Source organism: Ursus americanus, chromosome 4 (genome assembly GCF_024610735.1).
Source record: "Ursus americanus isolate L20-20 chromosome 4, mUrsAme1.1.p, whole genome shotgun sequence".
NCBI classification, from domain to species: Eukaryota; Metazoa; Chordata; class Mammalia; order Carnivora; family Ursidae; genus Ursus; species Ursus americanus.
The window spans coordinates 42,041,664-42,058,542 of record NC_142130.1 but is presented as its reverse complement, the minus strand read 5'-3'; the positions used below and the strand labels follow the sequence as shown (position 1 = coordinate 42,058,542).

General features: G+C 36.2%; 1 protein-coding gene across 28 annotated transcripts in view; it reads right to left on the bottom strand.

Annotated features, from left to right (window-relative positions):
• ZBTB20 (zinc finger and BTB domain containing 20) overlaps positions 1 to 16,879 on the bottom strand; it is a 771,855-nt gene that overhangs the window by 522,942 nt on the left and 232,034 nt on the right. For 3 of the 28 annotated variants that reach the window (XM_087861260.1, XM_087861253.1, XM_087861266.1), the window contains one exon: positions 11,943 to 12,017. The exons of the other annotated variants lie outside the window; for them this stretch is intronic. The gene's annotated coding sequence lies outside the window, so the exon portion shown is untranslated. The remainder of the gene's footprint in view (positions 1 to 11,942; positions 12,018 to 16,879) is intronic. 28 annotated transcript variants of the gene reach the window in all.

The following is a 16,879-nucleotide window of genomic DNA, read 5'->3' as shown; positions in this document are numbered from 1 at the left end:
TTCCTAATTCATTAATTTCTGATTTTGTTTTTATTAGTTCTTTATTTCTGCTTTGCAGATTTGTTTTTTTTCTTTTAACCAACTTTCTGACATAAATGGTAATATATTAACAATTATTTTTTTCACATCATTTTAGTATTTTAAAGCTATGGATTTTCCTTTGAACACTGTTCTATCTCCATTTGTGCTTATTTTCTGTAAATTCTGTAATCTCTCTTTAATTCAAACATGGATTTTGAAAGTTTAAATTTTACAGAGATATTATTAAATTTTTCTTTCCAATATTAATCTCTAACTCATTACACCATGATAGAATATGGCTTGAATTTTTTCAAATGTCTTTTACGCACCATGTTTTTTTTTCTTTTTTGATATGGTTAATTGTAGTGGTAGACTTCCTAATAATAAACCATATATTTTTAAAAGGTGACTTTAGCCTTATGCTTATTGCTATAAAATATATGTTTGATCTTAATTCTGTCATTCTACTTTACAGTATTTTTTAAATCGCTTCATTTCTTTCCTAATGATTTGCTTTATTACTGTGAGTTTTCTTCCTAATAGTTTGGCAATTGTTTCATAGATTAATTCTTCTACTGCAGGGTTTCTCAGACCTAGAGAATTTATTGAAAACACAGATTCCAAGCCTCATTCCTCTGCACCCTAAGAATGCAGTAGGTCTGATTGAGATACCTCTGTAATACTCATTCCATCGGTCTGATGACCCAACTCGAGTACACTGTTCTAATGGTTAACTTAATATATTTTAATAAGGGAAGTAAGGTCCTGTTTTTGATTTGATGACTTTAAAATACAACTTCGGATTCTCTAGAAAATTATGAAAATACTCCCTTACACTTCCTTTTGTCCTCCACTCTTTCCTTCCTCTTCACCACCAGACCTGGGTTGAATTTTTACTTTTAATTCTTCATGTGGCCATCCTCACAGCTTTAGGTAACACATCGATATCTCTGTTCTGTAGTTCACCAGCTCTGGACAGTACTGACCCCTCATTCCCTGCCATGAAACACAAGCAATCAGTGCACACTTTCTTCCTCCTACCTCCTCTTTACCTTTCAAAGGTTTCAGGTTCTGCCATATTATTATTTCTATATCATCAAGATTTATACCATTTACATTCCATTCTGTGACATAGTCCCCACTGACCTCCACTGTTTAGGTCAGAAGTCTAGTTTCAAGTTGCCTCAATCCACTTATTTATCACGGCTTCTCTCAATCTTTCGGTAGCCTAAATTTATCATTCAACATTTTGCTTTGTTTTACTTGTTTACCAGGATAGTTCATGGTGTTATAGTCTCTGAGCAATTGCAGTTTAAAATTTTGAGGCAAATCCAGTCTTTCCCTTTTTAATATTTTTTCCTGTATGCTTTCTTTCTAGGTTTCTTTCTTCAGTCCTGAAGTGCTGTAACTTTATCAAGATAGGCCTCAGTGCTTATTGCTCAGTACCACAATTTTGCTGGAATGCAGTGTATCCTTTCAATATAAAGATTCAGGACTACCTTTACTCCAGAAAAATTGTATTCTTTTACACATTGAAATTGTTTTCCATGTGTTCTTTCCTTTACAAATATCAGTTGTCCCTATATTTCCTTTGCCTGCCAAAGGTTTAACATAAAATTTTCATTTATTCAATTTTAGTAGATAACACAGTCACATGATTCCAAAATACAAATGCATGAAATGATATATGGTAAAAAGTCTTTTACCCTGTTTTCTGTCAACCCAGTTCTCACACCATTTTCTGACAGATAACCACTGCTATTACTTTGTTGCTTTTTAAAAAAAGATATGCAAAAATTAAAATTAAAAAAAAAACAGATATGTCATGAAAATAAAAATATATTCTTTATGTGTATATTTTTACATTTTACACCCTGCTCCATACCTTGAATTTTCACTTAAAGTATATTGATTGGATGGATATTCAGAAGTTAATTAATCTAGTCACCTATTGACAAACATTCACATTGTTTCCAATATTTCCAACAACAAACGATACTGTAGTGAATAATCTTGTGCAGATATTATTTTACTCATGTAGAATAAGTTCTTAAAAGCAGGATAGGTCAAAGAGTATATGTACTTGTGATTTTAGCAGATATTATAACATTTACCTCAATTCGAAGTTGTTATTTTTGGCGTTTTGATAGATGAAAATGCATCTTGATGTATTTCTAATTTGCATTTCTTATCATGCATAATTTAATCTTTATTTCTCTCATTATATATGAATTAAATATCTATTAATATGTTTAAGAGCCATTTGGATATCTTGTGCCAGTTTTCTCTTGAATTGCTGGTCTTTTTCTTATCTATTTGCAGGAACTCTGATTTATTACAGAGATAATGTTTTTATCTGAGATATGAGTTGCCAATCATAATTATCACTTTATCCCATCATTTTAAAAAACTATTTTTAAATTCTTTATTATTTTTTAAAAATTTTCCTCCCCACAGTTCTGGTGGTATTGTTAGTTCTTTCCTTCTACTTTCCACATCTAATGTGGCTTTTTGTTCTAAAACAGTTTTATTTTTCTCTTCCATTTCTTTCCTGTTCTTTCACAGCTTATTTTATTTCTCTTTTTGTTGTCTTATCTCTTTGATACTGTATATTTGATCTTTGACTTCTTCATCTTTTTTTTTTTTTTTTTTTTTGAGAGTGTGGGAGAGAGGGAGAGGGAGGGTGGGAAAGGGGCAGAGGAAGAGAGAGTATCTTGGGGTTCGATCTCACAACCCTGAGATCATGACCTGAAGTCAAGAGTCAGATGCTTAACCAACTGAGACACCCAGGTGCCCCTCTTTGACTTCTTATTTTAAAGATGCTACAATTTCTTCTATTTCTTTGCTACTATGGAAAATATATATTATTATCTAGTACAACTCTTCTCCTAGTATATATCTTGATCTTTTCCTAATGTTACTTTTGTGTTATAATTAGGTAAGTGTGGGTCCAATGCTGGTTTCTTTTGATTATTTCTCAATTTTGAGTCAATTTGATCAGTTGTTTGCTGAGTAAGAGAGGCTGGGGGAGTGAACTGCAGCAGTAAGGAGTTTCATTTTGGTGATGTATTTCTTAGTACATTATAGCTTTCTCACTAACTCCACTATGTCCATTGCTCAAGGGATACCCCTCTGCTCATTGATTTCCCCACTTGGGTTAACAGCAGCCCAAAAGGATTTTCATGAAGTCCTGTATATTACACATCTCACAGGTCATGATTTAGTGTTTCCTTTTCTCCTCCTGAACGTGATCAACATGGCAAAGTTGATTTTTATCCCCACCTTGCCACACTCACATACCACCTCACAAGTGGTTTCTTATCCCCACCTTTCCACCCTCACATGCCAATTCTGGTACATGTGGCAAGCTGATGCCATTTCTCATTCACTGCCACCTTCTCTGTTAACCTCTGCTATAGAATAAGGCCCACAGATGATTCCACAGACTACCTGTGGCCTCAGACTTTCCTGTTCCATAAAAGTAATTGTAGCATGTGTCTCTTGTGGTTGTTCCATTTATTTTTGGAGGTTCTGCCTTCTGCATGTATTTAATTTACTCTCAACATTCCCCCCTTGACTTGGTCTAAATTTCATAGTATTCCATGGTTTGTGATTTGGGATTGTGCCTGCTTCTAAAGGAAGAGACTTTTTATGTGTATCGTTTTTCTTTGTTTGCTTGATTGTTTGCGTTTTGCACAAGAAGATACAAAATGGGATTGCTTTTTTTCCCCATGTATGTCCTTTTAATTGACAAAAGCAGGACTTCACTTATTAGCTCCTCTCTAACCCTTTCCTCAATTAAGTACTTGGCCATCCCTGTCCCCAAAACTGGACTAATACATTGTAAGCTGTCAACTACAGTATTCAAAGTAGTTGACCGTTACATGTCTCCTTTCATGGGCATATTTGCATTTAAATAGGGAACTTTAAACCCTATGCTAAACTTTGGCCTTCCAGATAAGGCTATGAAATGAAGTTATGGTTGTAGAATGACAAGAAATATGGAAGATGTAGGAAAGAAGTAGAGAACCCCAATTAGTAGCTGTAACATTATCTCATGTGGGCAAGTGATAAAGTTGAGTTGCTTTCATCTCTTGACTTTGCTACTGCACTGCCTTATTTTCTTTCTATAATAGAAGAATAACGGCAGAAAGTAAGTTTTCTAGTTGACTGAACAGCTTCCTTTTAAACATTAGGTGTAAATCTTTATAATTATTTCCTATTTTTTAAAACAAAGAAATGACTTGACAGAGTGAAAGTACATTGGAGTTAAGTACACTGGACTTCTAAGCACTGTGGAAAACAAAATTTTGGCAAATTACTTAAGCTACCCAAGCCTCAGTTTTCCCATCTGTAAAATGGGTATAGCAGTCCTCTTTTCCTACCATATAGGTTTTCTGTGAGTGGCAAATGAAATAGTGTACATCAAAATGCTTTATAAACTAATAAACAACCAGAAAATTATAAGGGACTTAATAATAAAAGATTATCCAAATAAAAATAAGGACCTTCAATACTATCAAAGATAATACAAGTATACAGGGCAGTTTACCCTACACAACTTGATATGATTTTGTGATCTTTTTGTGTACCCTAATTGTTCAGCTAAACTCTATACCATTGCACTTCTCGCTGCTTTCTGTGAGTCTGCCTCCAGGAACAACACTTTCTCTCTTCCTGCTTCCTTTTTCCCAGTACATTTCTATAGCTCTGTTTGTTTATTTCTTTGTTTTTTTTTTTTTCATTGCCTTAAATCTGCCCTGAAAGGTAGTACTGAGTAATAAAGAAGAGAATGAAGTTTTGGAGTCAGACAGACATGGTTTGAATCCTGGCGTTTGGTCCTTGTGCTCATCAGTTAACATCCCCGAATCTGTTCTCTCATCCATAAAATGAACATTATGAGTATTGTTATGAGAAAAATTAGATCATATCTACATAAGTTCTGCTACATAGGTTGGGCTCCATAAACAGGTCTTAAAATCAGGGATTCCCTGAAGGGCTATCTAATATATGAAGTTTTTAGACTTTACCAAATCCCATTTGCTTTCTTAAAAGCCTGTTTTGTTTATTTCTATGTTCTTGAGATTTCATGACACTTGACAACTGATCTATTGCCATGCTTTGACTAATAGCTTTTCTATTCCATGAACCATTCCCCTTTCTTCTAAATGGCACCATAGAATCAACTTTTATTAAGATCTACTATCTGTTGATGTCCTTAACTAATTTTATAGTTTCCAAAGTTCCTGTTTCAATTAACATCTTTTGTCTTAATTAACTTTTTTTTCTCTTATAAAATAATATATCCTAATTTTAACCTTCAGGACAAAGACCATATTGTCTCTGTTCATAATGCACTGGCTATTCTGTAAAAACTATACCACTCTTAGGTAATGATTATACATGTGAATGTTCTCGATTGCACAGAATTTATCCACTCTGAGCTCATGCCTTTTCATTCCTAGAAGATCACAGAATATTATTATATAGCAACTATATAATCCTTTGTCATTTTGCAAGCATTTCATAATCATTTAATGGAGGTCTTCAACACACTAGTATAGATTGATCTTGTTATTACTATTGGCAAGAAGAGGGAAACAAAGATGGAATGATAAAAACGTGTCAGGTATCACATCCCATGCCACCAGGAAAAACAGGAGTAGCACTCAGTCTCTTATTCTCTACTCTGCCGATACCCTGTCGAGCTAGGTTTCCCTTAGCATCAGAGGAAGAAACAGATCGATTCATTTCCAAATATTATTATTCGGAAAAGGTCTGTTCAGTATTAAAGAGGCGGTTCTCTTTATTTTCAAAATAAGTAAAAAGCAAATCCCAGTAATTCTTTGGACTCGGGGTTGGGAAGGGGCAGCAAAAACACAGACCAGGTCCAGAGAGCAGGAAGAAGGTAAGGGAGATAAAATTGGTTGTGGGTGAATCCTCATCCATCATTATATGGGAGAGAGATTTAAAGAGGAAGGCCACTATCTTCTCTCATCTGAGGCTTCCTCCAGAACCCGTAGGAGAGGAAGACATACTGCTGAGTCTTCATTTGGGGAGCAGCAGGACAAAGCAGTTTTTCCTTAGCCAAATGAACCCCTTCCTGACAGCTGTGGGGAAATGTGTTTGTGCCACCAAGTCCCTTTGAAAATTACTCCTAAAATTATTAAGTCAATTAAATTATTAGTCAATTAAAAAAACCCAGCTTCAAAAGGAAAACAATGTGGAGAGTAATAACATACCAAACTTAATGTGACCTCTCAGCATTTTTGTAGGGTGGCTTAGGGTAGAGAGTGGAAAACACCCAGAGTTGGGATTTAGGAGTCCTGATTTTAGTTTCAGCAGTTTCATGATCTGGCTGTGTGACCTCAGACAAGTGGCTTAACCTCTCTGGACTTCTGATCCTTCATATTTAAAATGAAGGAGGTGGATATTAAGTGATGTCTAAGAGCCCTTCTAGAGGTAAAAATTCCCCAATTCATAATAGTAATAATTAACATTTGATGGTGCTTTACCACCTACAAATGGTTTCTACATACATTAGCTAATTTGATCCTTATGCCAGTTCTGAGGTAGTATTGTTATGATTATGCCCATTTTTAGAAGAGAGACTCAGAAACCACAAAATGGCAGAGTTGGCATTGAACAGATGTTCCCAAAGGAAAATATCCCTTCAGTAAAAGAAGCAGCTGGTGCCAACAAGGATAAGCAATAGCAGATAATTTAGGCCGTGAGCTCTTGTTTAGGGGTGCAACAGGATTTCTGGAGGCCGCGTTGGGGTAATGATAATCCACCATGTGGAATGTTATCTGATGATGTATTTATCAAAAAAACTAATAAAAAGAAAATTAAAAAAAGATACAATAATTGTTACTGCACTACACCCTAATGAATTATTGTGTTCAAGGTTCCTACAAAAAAAAAAGTAATATTATACTCGGCTTATGTTTTAATTGATTTATTAATATTTTATCACAGGAATGTAATTTAAGCTCCTCATGATTTAGATCTCATAAACCTTTAGCATTTTGCAAATTCAAATTCCAATTTAAAGCCAGGGCGAGCAATTAACTTTTCTATCATCTTGTCAGGGGAGAAGGTTCGTGTTTAATTTGAGACAAAGTGACAGAAATATATATACACTGTATGTATTACTCCAATTTAATTTATGAGTCAGCACCATCCACCTTCAAAATGTAGATTTAATAGAAGGGGAGGAAGAAAAGGCCGTGCTGTCATGATAGGGCTGTGATATCTGCCCTGAATTTCATATATATATATATATATATATATATATTTTTTTTTTTCATATATATATTTTTTCATATATATATATTTTTTCATATATATATATTTTTTCATATATATATATATATATATTTCATATATATATAGTCCCAGGTTTGTTGGGATATCAAGCTAGATTGATTGCGGGCCTATTTCCAACCCTTTTGTTTTAAATTAATTTAGTAATTATTTGCTCATATAGCATACAATCTCATGGATATCACGGGGAGCTCCTACCCCTGTTTCCATGCCTACTCCTACGCCCTCCTCCCTTCTCAGTTTCATGGAGAGCTGCCCCTCCAGGTTTATCCTAAGCTCGATAAGCGAGACACACTGTGGAAAATATTGCCTTCGGTCATTTCTTCATCCCCTTTCTCATTTTCCAAAGCGATCTTTCAAATGCTGTCTACCTAAAACAAAGAAGCAGACCAAAAAAACACACAAAAAAACAAAAAAATCTCTCCACGACTTTATATTTTAATTTATAGGATATGCATGACAAGTTAAAACAGTGGTACTTTCCAGTGATCCTTTACAAAACATTTAAGGACAGGATCAGAAGAAATGAGCTCAAACCACATAAGATAGTCAGGTGAACTGAAGGGAAGTACTTCCCTTTGGTGGTTATTAAGCACTGGAACAGGGCTGCAGAGAGAGGTTAAGGAATTCTTCCTAGCTCTGTTATCCTATAATTCACCAAAGGCGCACAATGCTCTATGCTGATGAGATGAGTTACATGACATCTCCTCCCTGGTTCAATCAAAGGGAAGCAATTTACATCTCAAACCAGTTCTCTCATCAGTGGGACATAAAGACTGCAGAACAGAGACACAGCAAATGTGCTTATTTATACAGCATCGACTCAGTTGCCACTGTTCTTTATTATTTTCGTTTGCTCCCTCCTCCTCTGTATGGTGGCCATTTTGAATAGGATGCTTTAAATTCTAAAGTGAGAGAAACACAGGACTAAGAACAATTCAGGACCAAAATTAACTAAAGATTTCTTGTGATTCTGACAATCACTGGCCTTTGTGATGCTAGGCCAATCCCTTTGTTCCATTTAAAAATAAAATCGGATTCCCTTTGCAGACCACAAGAAGGGAATTAGAAGACGGGTTAATGGAAAACTCTGGAAGGTAGCCTGACAAATGTTTATTCACTTTCCAGGCATACAATTCTGTGCTACATAAGTGAATGCAGTGCATTTGTCAAAGAAAGGCTATGTTGAATGAGTGTGAGGTCTTCATTCATAAAACAAGCTTATTTTACTAATAGTCTCTATTAATGTCAGCTTAATTATGTCAGACGTTTTGCACTTGCATACAACAGTGAAAATCGCCAAAAATGCATTTACTGCACCTGCTTAAATGCAGTCATATCCCTAAAAACTATTGCAGGGAAGGAGGAAAAGCTCCCACAGACATGGCTTTTAGGCAGAATATGGGATTATGGCAGAGGGGTTTAAATACATGAGGTAAAAATGGTAATCATATTCATCAAGTACACAAAGAAGTAAAAACAAGAAGCTCTAGATAATTCTTTTTAGTGGACTCACTAAAATAACAATAACAGCTTGATGAAGAGAACATGATTGTCGAAAGCTTGTCCATTTTACATTTTCTCTTTACATAGTGCAATAAAAAGGGAGCACCTGCAGTTTCTACTTGCGTGGGTTTTTTTTTTTCCTTCTTCTTCTGATGTTAAAAGAAATCATGGGACATCATATTTGTTTTAGGAGCTACTAGTCTAATGTCTGTCTAGTACGCTCCCTACCATAAAGTTATGTTTGAGCCCTCTGGGAATACCTGTGCTGTGCAGACAGTCTGCAGCCTCAAAGTACAGTCTTTGCCTCACACCCTTTTCCTTCATTCAAACACATCAGCCCTTCATCACTTTGGAAATTCAGCTAAAACAGACTTCTCTGTCACGGACCTTTTTTGACAAATTACAACAGAATGTGTTGTAATGTCCATTACCTGGTTGCATCTACTTTACTAGAGACACCAGCCACTGTGGCATCACTGTTGTGGTGTCCTAATACTTATCTAAAAAAAATTACTGTTAACTACACATTGTGGATATTTGAAAGTGCCTAAGAAAGCCATAAACTTAATTACATTGGAGGGCTGGTGTGAGCTCACATGAAATTTGAGCTATCCTTATTAAAAACAGAAATTGCATTTACTTAATGCTTCTTACAATATACCAGCCAACTTTAAACTTTCAAGGTTTTATAATGAGAAAAAACAATATTTAAAAAAAGAACAGGGGCGCCTGGGTGGCACAGCGGTTAAGCGTCTGCCTTTGGCTCAGGGCGTGATCCCGGCGTTACGGGATCGAGCCCCACGTCAGGCTCCTCCGCTATGAGCCTGCTTCTTCCTCTCCCACTCCCCCTGCTTGTGTTCCCTCTCTCGCTGGCTGTCTCTATCTCTGTCAAATAAATAAATAAAATCTTTTTAAAAAAATAAAAATAATTAAAAAAGAACAGAACATGTCTGAAGAATTTGATAGAAACATTCTACATGCCAAGAGAAGCATTCTTCCTCTTTCCCCCTTTTTTACCTTTCTCTCTTTTCTTTCCTCTGTCCCTCTCCTCCTCTTCCTTCCTTCTTTCCCTCCCTCCTTCATCCCCCTACCCTCCCTTCTCTAGTTTGGGAGAAGTGGTATTAAACTTTGAATAAGGAAATAATATTTTTGTTTCAGAATCCATGTGCTTTTACTACTCAAAGCACTGATTTAGAGGGGAATTTTGGGTGAATTCTTATGGCATTCTTTTTTTTCCCCCCTTGGAGTCTACAGCTATCCTTCAGGTATCAAGCTATTTCCAAACATTCCTATAACAGCCTCCAATACTCCACACTGCAGTCTGATATACCCTAGCAAGGTAGTCTTTTATGAAAGACTGCAATAGCCAGTGAAGAACTATTTTTTTTTTTTCAATTACTTTTGTAAAGGCACAGAGTAAATGACAGTGGAGTTCGAGAACGCAAGGTTCAAACTGCACTTCGCAACTACAGGGCTACTCATGACGTCAGCCCCTTGCTGTTCTACATATCTAGATTCAAGTCTGCGGCTTTAAACAGTCTTTAATAGACAAAACAGGACAAGGGACTACCCTGCCTTTCGTGTTCCAATACCATAGAAGGTACTGGAGAAAAATCTGTTTCCACAGATGTCTGTCACTGTGAATACCTAAGATACAAAATTCTGAAATTATGACAAAGTGAGGATCTGACTTATGTGTTTCACAACATGACTTGCCATAGGCCTCCACTGAGGAGACAGCAACTCCAAGTATGTCAAAATTTCATTTTCTTCTATTTTCATAAAGCTTTTTAAGAAAGGTTGTCATAATATAAGCAATGCCAGTATTTTCAGAAGACTCAGAGGTTTCCCGAGGCAGAACAACACTACAGATTACAACATTACAACAGACATTCCTCCCACTCCTGCATCAGTGAAACCAATGGGCAGGAGGTGCTTATCAGTGATTGTGAGGGTAGATGTCTTCTAAATGGAAAGGCTAAAAAATAAAGAAGCACCTACAGTGCTGTGAGTTCATCTATTTTGCCCTGCAGTCACCCTGCATCTCTCACCGGTGATGCAGGGTTAATCTCGCCCGTGTAAGAGATGCATTAACTGTCTCGTGGCATTACTTTCCAAAGCACTTCCAGAGGAGTAGATTTAGTCCTGTGCCACTTGACTGAAGGCATTTAGTTCTGTGATTTTTCTAAAATCAAAAGTAGCATGAAGATGCCTTAAAATCCAAGACTGAAACTTATGGCAAGGATGCCTTAATGTCCTCCCGCCCTGGAAGTTGTATAAGGAAAATGAAGTGTGCATCATATACCTGGTTCTACAGGATTTCAAAGATTGTCAAAGTTCGTAAAGTGTTTCTTCTTTCCTGGGACACACCAAACTAAGTCCCACCTCAGGCCCTGATAACTTCATCTTACTTATGCCTGGAATGTTCTTTCTCCAGAGTCTGGCATGTTCACTCTCTTTTATTCTGGTCTTTATTAAAATATTACCTTTTCAGGAGACCTATACTGAACATAATATCTAAAAGAGCTTGCCACTCCCACCCTACCCAACCCTCCTTTGTTTTCTTCATAGTATTTATTCTTTCCTGAAATTACCTATTTATCTGCTTACCATCTGTCTTCCGTACTAAAATATAAGCTGAGTGAGCCAGACTTTATCTTAGTCCCTGTGGTATCACTAGTGCTGAGAACTATGCCTGATATATATGGTAGGTAGTCACTATATATTTGTCAAGTAAATAAAACTTACAGCCAAAATACTTGGCTTTAAATTTTACAATTTAAACTCATTTCATCTCCTGAAGAGTGAGCATCACATACAATGACCCTTCAGTCTAGATAATGTATGAAGTCAACATGCAAGAATCACTATTCTGGGAAGAGTGTGCTCAGACCTGGTTTAAAATCAGAGCCTGTTGCTGTGTGACATTTAGTCTGCCATTTTAGCTAGACCACTGAATGGATGGAGTTAACCAAAGAGCTGACAAGACACTCACACACACACACACCAAACAAACAAACAAACAAACAAACAAACAAACCAAACCAAAGCCCTCCTTACTGTGGGAATTGGAGTGGATTGCTACTTACTCCAAGCCAGCAACAGCTAAAGAAGAGAGGTGATAACCAGAAGACCTTTGGAAACCATTTCACCAGAGCTGCCACCTGTCATTTATGTTAAAAGAAGCAGTCACCCATCTGTCCAGACTGGAGAATCACAAAGTCCTAAACACCATTTACTTACCCCAAACTAGTGATTCCTTAGAAATTTTGTATAGCATGTAATAATGAAATGACATGATCTTTATTTGTTTTCCTTTAGATACACATTGAACATTTTCTTTAAGGTGGCATTCGACTTTTAAAATACAAACACCAATTAACTGAAGTATTTTTTGGTAGAGGAAAAATGTCTATCATAATTTTAGTGGCAGTAATAGTTCTGTACATTTCTCTTAGCAAATTTAACCTCAGATTTCTAAGCACTATGCAAACATTAATTTACTAAGTTCTGCTGTGTTCTCCATGTGAATTAGAATATTATCACATCTTCATTATTTTCGGGTGAGAATCACATGGAAGGACCCATAATTTGCCAAGACCAAACAGCAAAAATAAATAAATAAGTAAGTAAGTAAGTAAAGAGCAAGATCCTTCCATTTAGAAAGTGGGTGCCCAGGGAAGATTAATGAATTAAAGTAAGAATATACCTAAACTAACATAAGCTGATAACTCAATACAGAGGCTAAGGACTCTGAATAAACACCCCTGCAAAGAGTAGAGTCAATCTTTAAAAACAGCAGTCAGCAATTATTGAGCATTCACTATGTGTTGGGCACTGTTCTAAGAGTTAGTGGAAACAGGGACTTTGCTTCTTATTCACTGCTGTTTCCCGAGAGCTAGAACAGTTCACCACTGTTTCCCGAGAGCTAGAACAGTGCCCAGGCCAGAATGCATGCTGAATCTATACTTGTAATAAATGTATGAATGACAGATGCATTCTTGGTTCCAAATGACTAAACTGTCCAAATTTTTTAACACAACCTGTTTGTAAGTTGGGAACAGCCTATATAAACGCTTACTCTTAGAAGTGGAGAAACAAGGAAGAAGTTTGACTTGAACCAGTGTGTAACTAAATCTAGGGTAACGATGAGCCTTTTTACAATAGAGTTCATTTATTTAACAAACATCCATTGAACACACACTATATGCCAGGTATTGTAAGAGGTTCTAGAAATAAAGACAAGGTGCTTGTTGTTGCAGAGCTTAAATTATTGTTTATGTGTCTGAGAGGAGGATGTCTTTGTATATAATGTAATTATGAGGCAAGAACTTTCTATAAACCAGTGATTCTTGTTTGTTTGTTTTTATCATTTTACCATCCTAACTTGCTAATGCTTTGATAATTCAGCCTGTGAGGAAACTATAGCAAAATGTAGGTGTACTGATTAATTAAAACATATATCCATAAAGAGGAGTGGTTATCTGACAATTACCTAGACAGACCAATCACTGTATGAAAAGTGGATTCTGGCATCAGGCTGAGTTCTGGAAGGTATGAGTTATCTATTTTAGCTATCTATGTTGTCTATTCTCAACTTTATCTACACAAGTCTTCAGCTTCATTTGGGCTGCCCCAAACTGGAATCCAGGTGCAGTTATTAATGGATAAGTTCAAGAATAATACCATTTCAATGAAAAGAAATGAAGAAGTACACAAAATAATACAATATAAATAAGGTCTTACCAACTCCCTATCATTCATGGACTAATTAGAAAAGTTACTGCTACAAAGGTGGCAGTCTCACCTGTGTTTCCCCTCTGGGACTGTAACACGTGCTCCTTCTGTCCACTACATAAATTCTCTCAAAGCCTAACTGACCAAAGTATAGCTTGTGGAGGAGCGTGCATACTTGAATTTATTTCACTCTGATAATCCACTTTAAATGTCTGGCTTCTCTAAAATAATCTCAGTTCTTTTGGCTTTACTTTTACATGAAATCAAAGTTTTGCAAAGATTTCTGTTTGTAAACTGACCCTTCAGGTATGCTGTGGAAGCTGAGTTCTGTAAGAAAACCAAGGAGTCCAAGGCAACCTAAGTTCAATGTTTAATCATTGCTAGCAACCTACTTAAGGTTAATTCCTCCTCTAAAAATAAAGCCGAATTATATATTTTAGCTGGGAATTCAGCAATGCTGGGAAAACATTCTAAACCCTTGTTGGCAAAGGAAGAAAAGAAAAAAATACATTGATATCTTTGATTATCAGTATACTGAAATCAAGAACTAAATACAGGTAACAGATCTGCTTCAACCTGCTGCTCTATGCACTTATAAAACTGAAATATGATATCTAAAAATCACTCTTCTATTCAGAATTACTCAACATTCCCTTTCTGTTTATACACATTTATGTCAATGATACAACAGCCCCAGGCATTCCACTACCAATCTCCCTGTACATGTCCATTGACATTGTCTCTATCAAATTCAACCCAATAAAATTAAATGGAATTAAATAAAGTTGTCTGCTTGAACCTCAGTTTTTCTCATCTCTTATTGTATTGTACTTCTTATCATTTCTTATTTATTTAGCTGAGGCAAAAAGATTTCCAGACACAATTACATTTTCCTTCCTGGTCTCCTATTTCTGAAGTATTTTTTTTCTTTGTGTGATGTAGTTCATGTCAGTTGCCAAAAATAAATAAATAAATAAATAATCCTTATAATTCTATGAAAATAAAACGGGTATGATAAAGTAACCACTGCCTCATAGCAGAGAAGACATTTCCATCTGATGTTTATCGTAAAATTTTCATCTGATTCCATTAGTTTTCACATAACAATATCCACAACTATTGCCTACTTTCAGAAGATTCCAAATTGTAGGAGGCACATGGGTGGTAGGTAACTCCAGGAGAAACCTGTTAAGGAATGATTCCAGCTCTGGCTTCAGGAGATAAATTTAAAAACAAATTAAAGAGAATACAAAAGTGTTGAGGATGATATGCAACTGGCTTCCAGTTTCTCCCCCTTCTCTCAGACAAGAGGGTGCCCCACATTTCTCGCCTTCATTTCTGCATTCCCTTCAACCTGCACATGTGTTTTATGATTCCCTTTCAAGGCTGCCTTTAATATTAATTTTAACCTGATTTCATGTGTAAATAAACATTTTGGAGTGAGGGAGAAAATAAGACACACAATGATTTTCTCTGGAGTTCTCTTTCCATAAGTAACATCCAGATGACAACCAACCTCTCATTAATCTCTTGGAAAAAAAGTCAGTAAGTTTCTTATGTCCTTCATAGTGGATTGCTGCTTATTATAAATTGTGCTGAAGGACCCCACACAGAGCAAACTGAAGCATGTGGCATTTAATCCATCACACAGAAGGATCAAGGATTGAGTCAATACTTCTACGGCTTCTACCCCCCAACTATGCATTTCCATGGTGCCCATTTCCATGGTGTTTAGACCTTCAAACAAACACATTTGTCTAAAAACAAATACATATGTAGGAAAACAGTTCTCCAGGGCTCTTGCCTTTCAGCTGCTTTTGGTTGACAGATGAGAAGTCAGATACAACATTCTGAAATTCTGAGCCTTATTGTCTTATATACTGGAGAGAGAAGTATTTGGTTCCAGGTAGTGGACCTTTCATGGCTTTTCATCCCACAATGGACTCCTTCTTGGCTTCCTTTCACCTCCTATCCATTGGTTTCAACTTCATTTTGAGGATATATACAATTATTCTAAATGAAAAACATTTTTATTTTCTCTCTCTTTCAAAAAAAGTTTTCTAAGAAATTTGTTTCAAAACAATTCTATCTGTAATATGTTAATGTACTTTTGATACTTTTCTAGATTTCATAAATCTCACCCATCTTAGAATAGCTGGGATAATTCAAGGGCACCTGAAGAAATCTCTCCTCTACAGTCTTCCTGTACTTGAAATTCTACCACTTAAAATTTATGGATGAAGACAATATCCCTAGAAATGTTTTGATTCTTTGTTACTCTGGGAAGGGTACTATTTTATGTCTATTTTAGAGATGAGGAAACTAAGACATAGAGTAGTTATGTAACTTGCCTAAAGTCTTCTGGTAAGTGAAAGAGCCAGGATTTGAACTCATGGAGTCTAACACTAGAGCCTTAACCATCTACATTACACTGCTTCCCCGTAAAGTAAAGATGAGCAGAGAGGAATGCCTAAATGCCTCATTTTGGGGTCAGAGAGCGTAAGTTCAAATCCCAATTTTGCCACTTACTAGCTGTGTGTCCTTAGGCAACAACCTTAACCTCTCTGAACCTTTATTTCCTTGTGCATATAAAAAGTAGCTAGCCTTCACTGAGTACTAAGTTATGTTCCAGTCTTCAAAGCTAAGTGTTTTATATGTATTATTTCATTTAATTCTCTCAATAACCCAACAAGGTATATAATACTATTTATCCCCAATTGAGAGATGAAGAAACCGAGGTTAAATAACTTGCACACTGTCATACACTAAGTGGTGGAGACAGAATTTAACTGATGGGCAATCTCACTACAGAAACCATACATTTAATCATTAAATTTGTTGATAACCAATAGTATTTACTCATGGAGTTTGGGGCTGTATTTTGGTCAGGATTAAATTAGGTAAACCATGTGTGTGATGGTTACTTTTATGTGTCAGCCTCACTGGGCCCCAGAATACCCAGATATTTAGGCTAACATTACTCTGTGTATCTATGAGAGTGTTTCTGGAGGAGATTAACATTTGAATTGGTAGACTGAATAAAGCAGATTCCCTCCCTAATGTGGGTGGGCCACATCCAATCAGTTGAAGGACTGAATAGAACAAAAAGGCAGATCCTCCTTGGTGTAAGGGAAATCCCCCTGACTAACTGCCTTTGAGCTACGACATCAGTTTTTTCCTTCCTTTGGATTCCAACTAAAACAGTGGTCCTTCCTGAGTATTGAGTCTACCGGCCTTTGGACTAAAACTACACCATTGGTTTCCTGGGTCTCCAACTTGCCAACTGCAG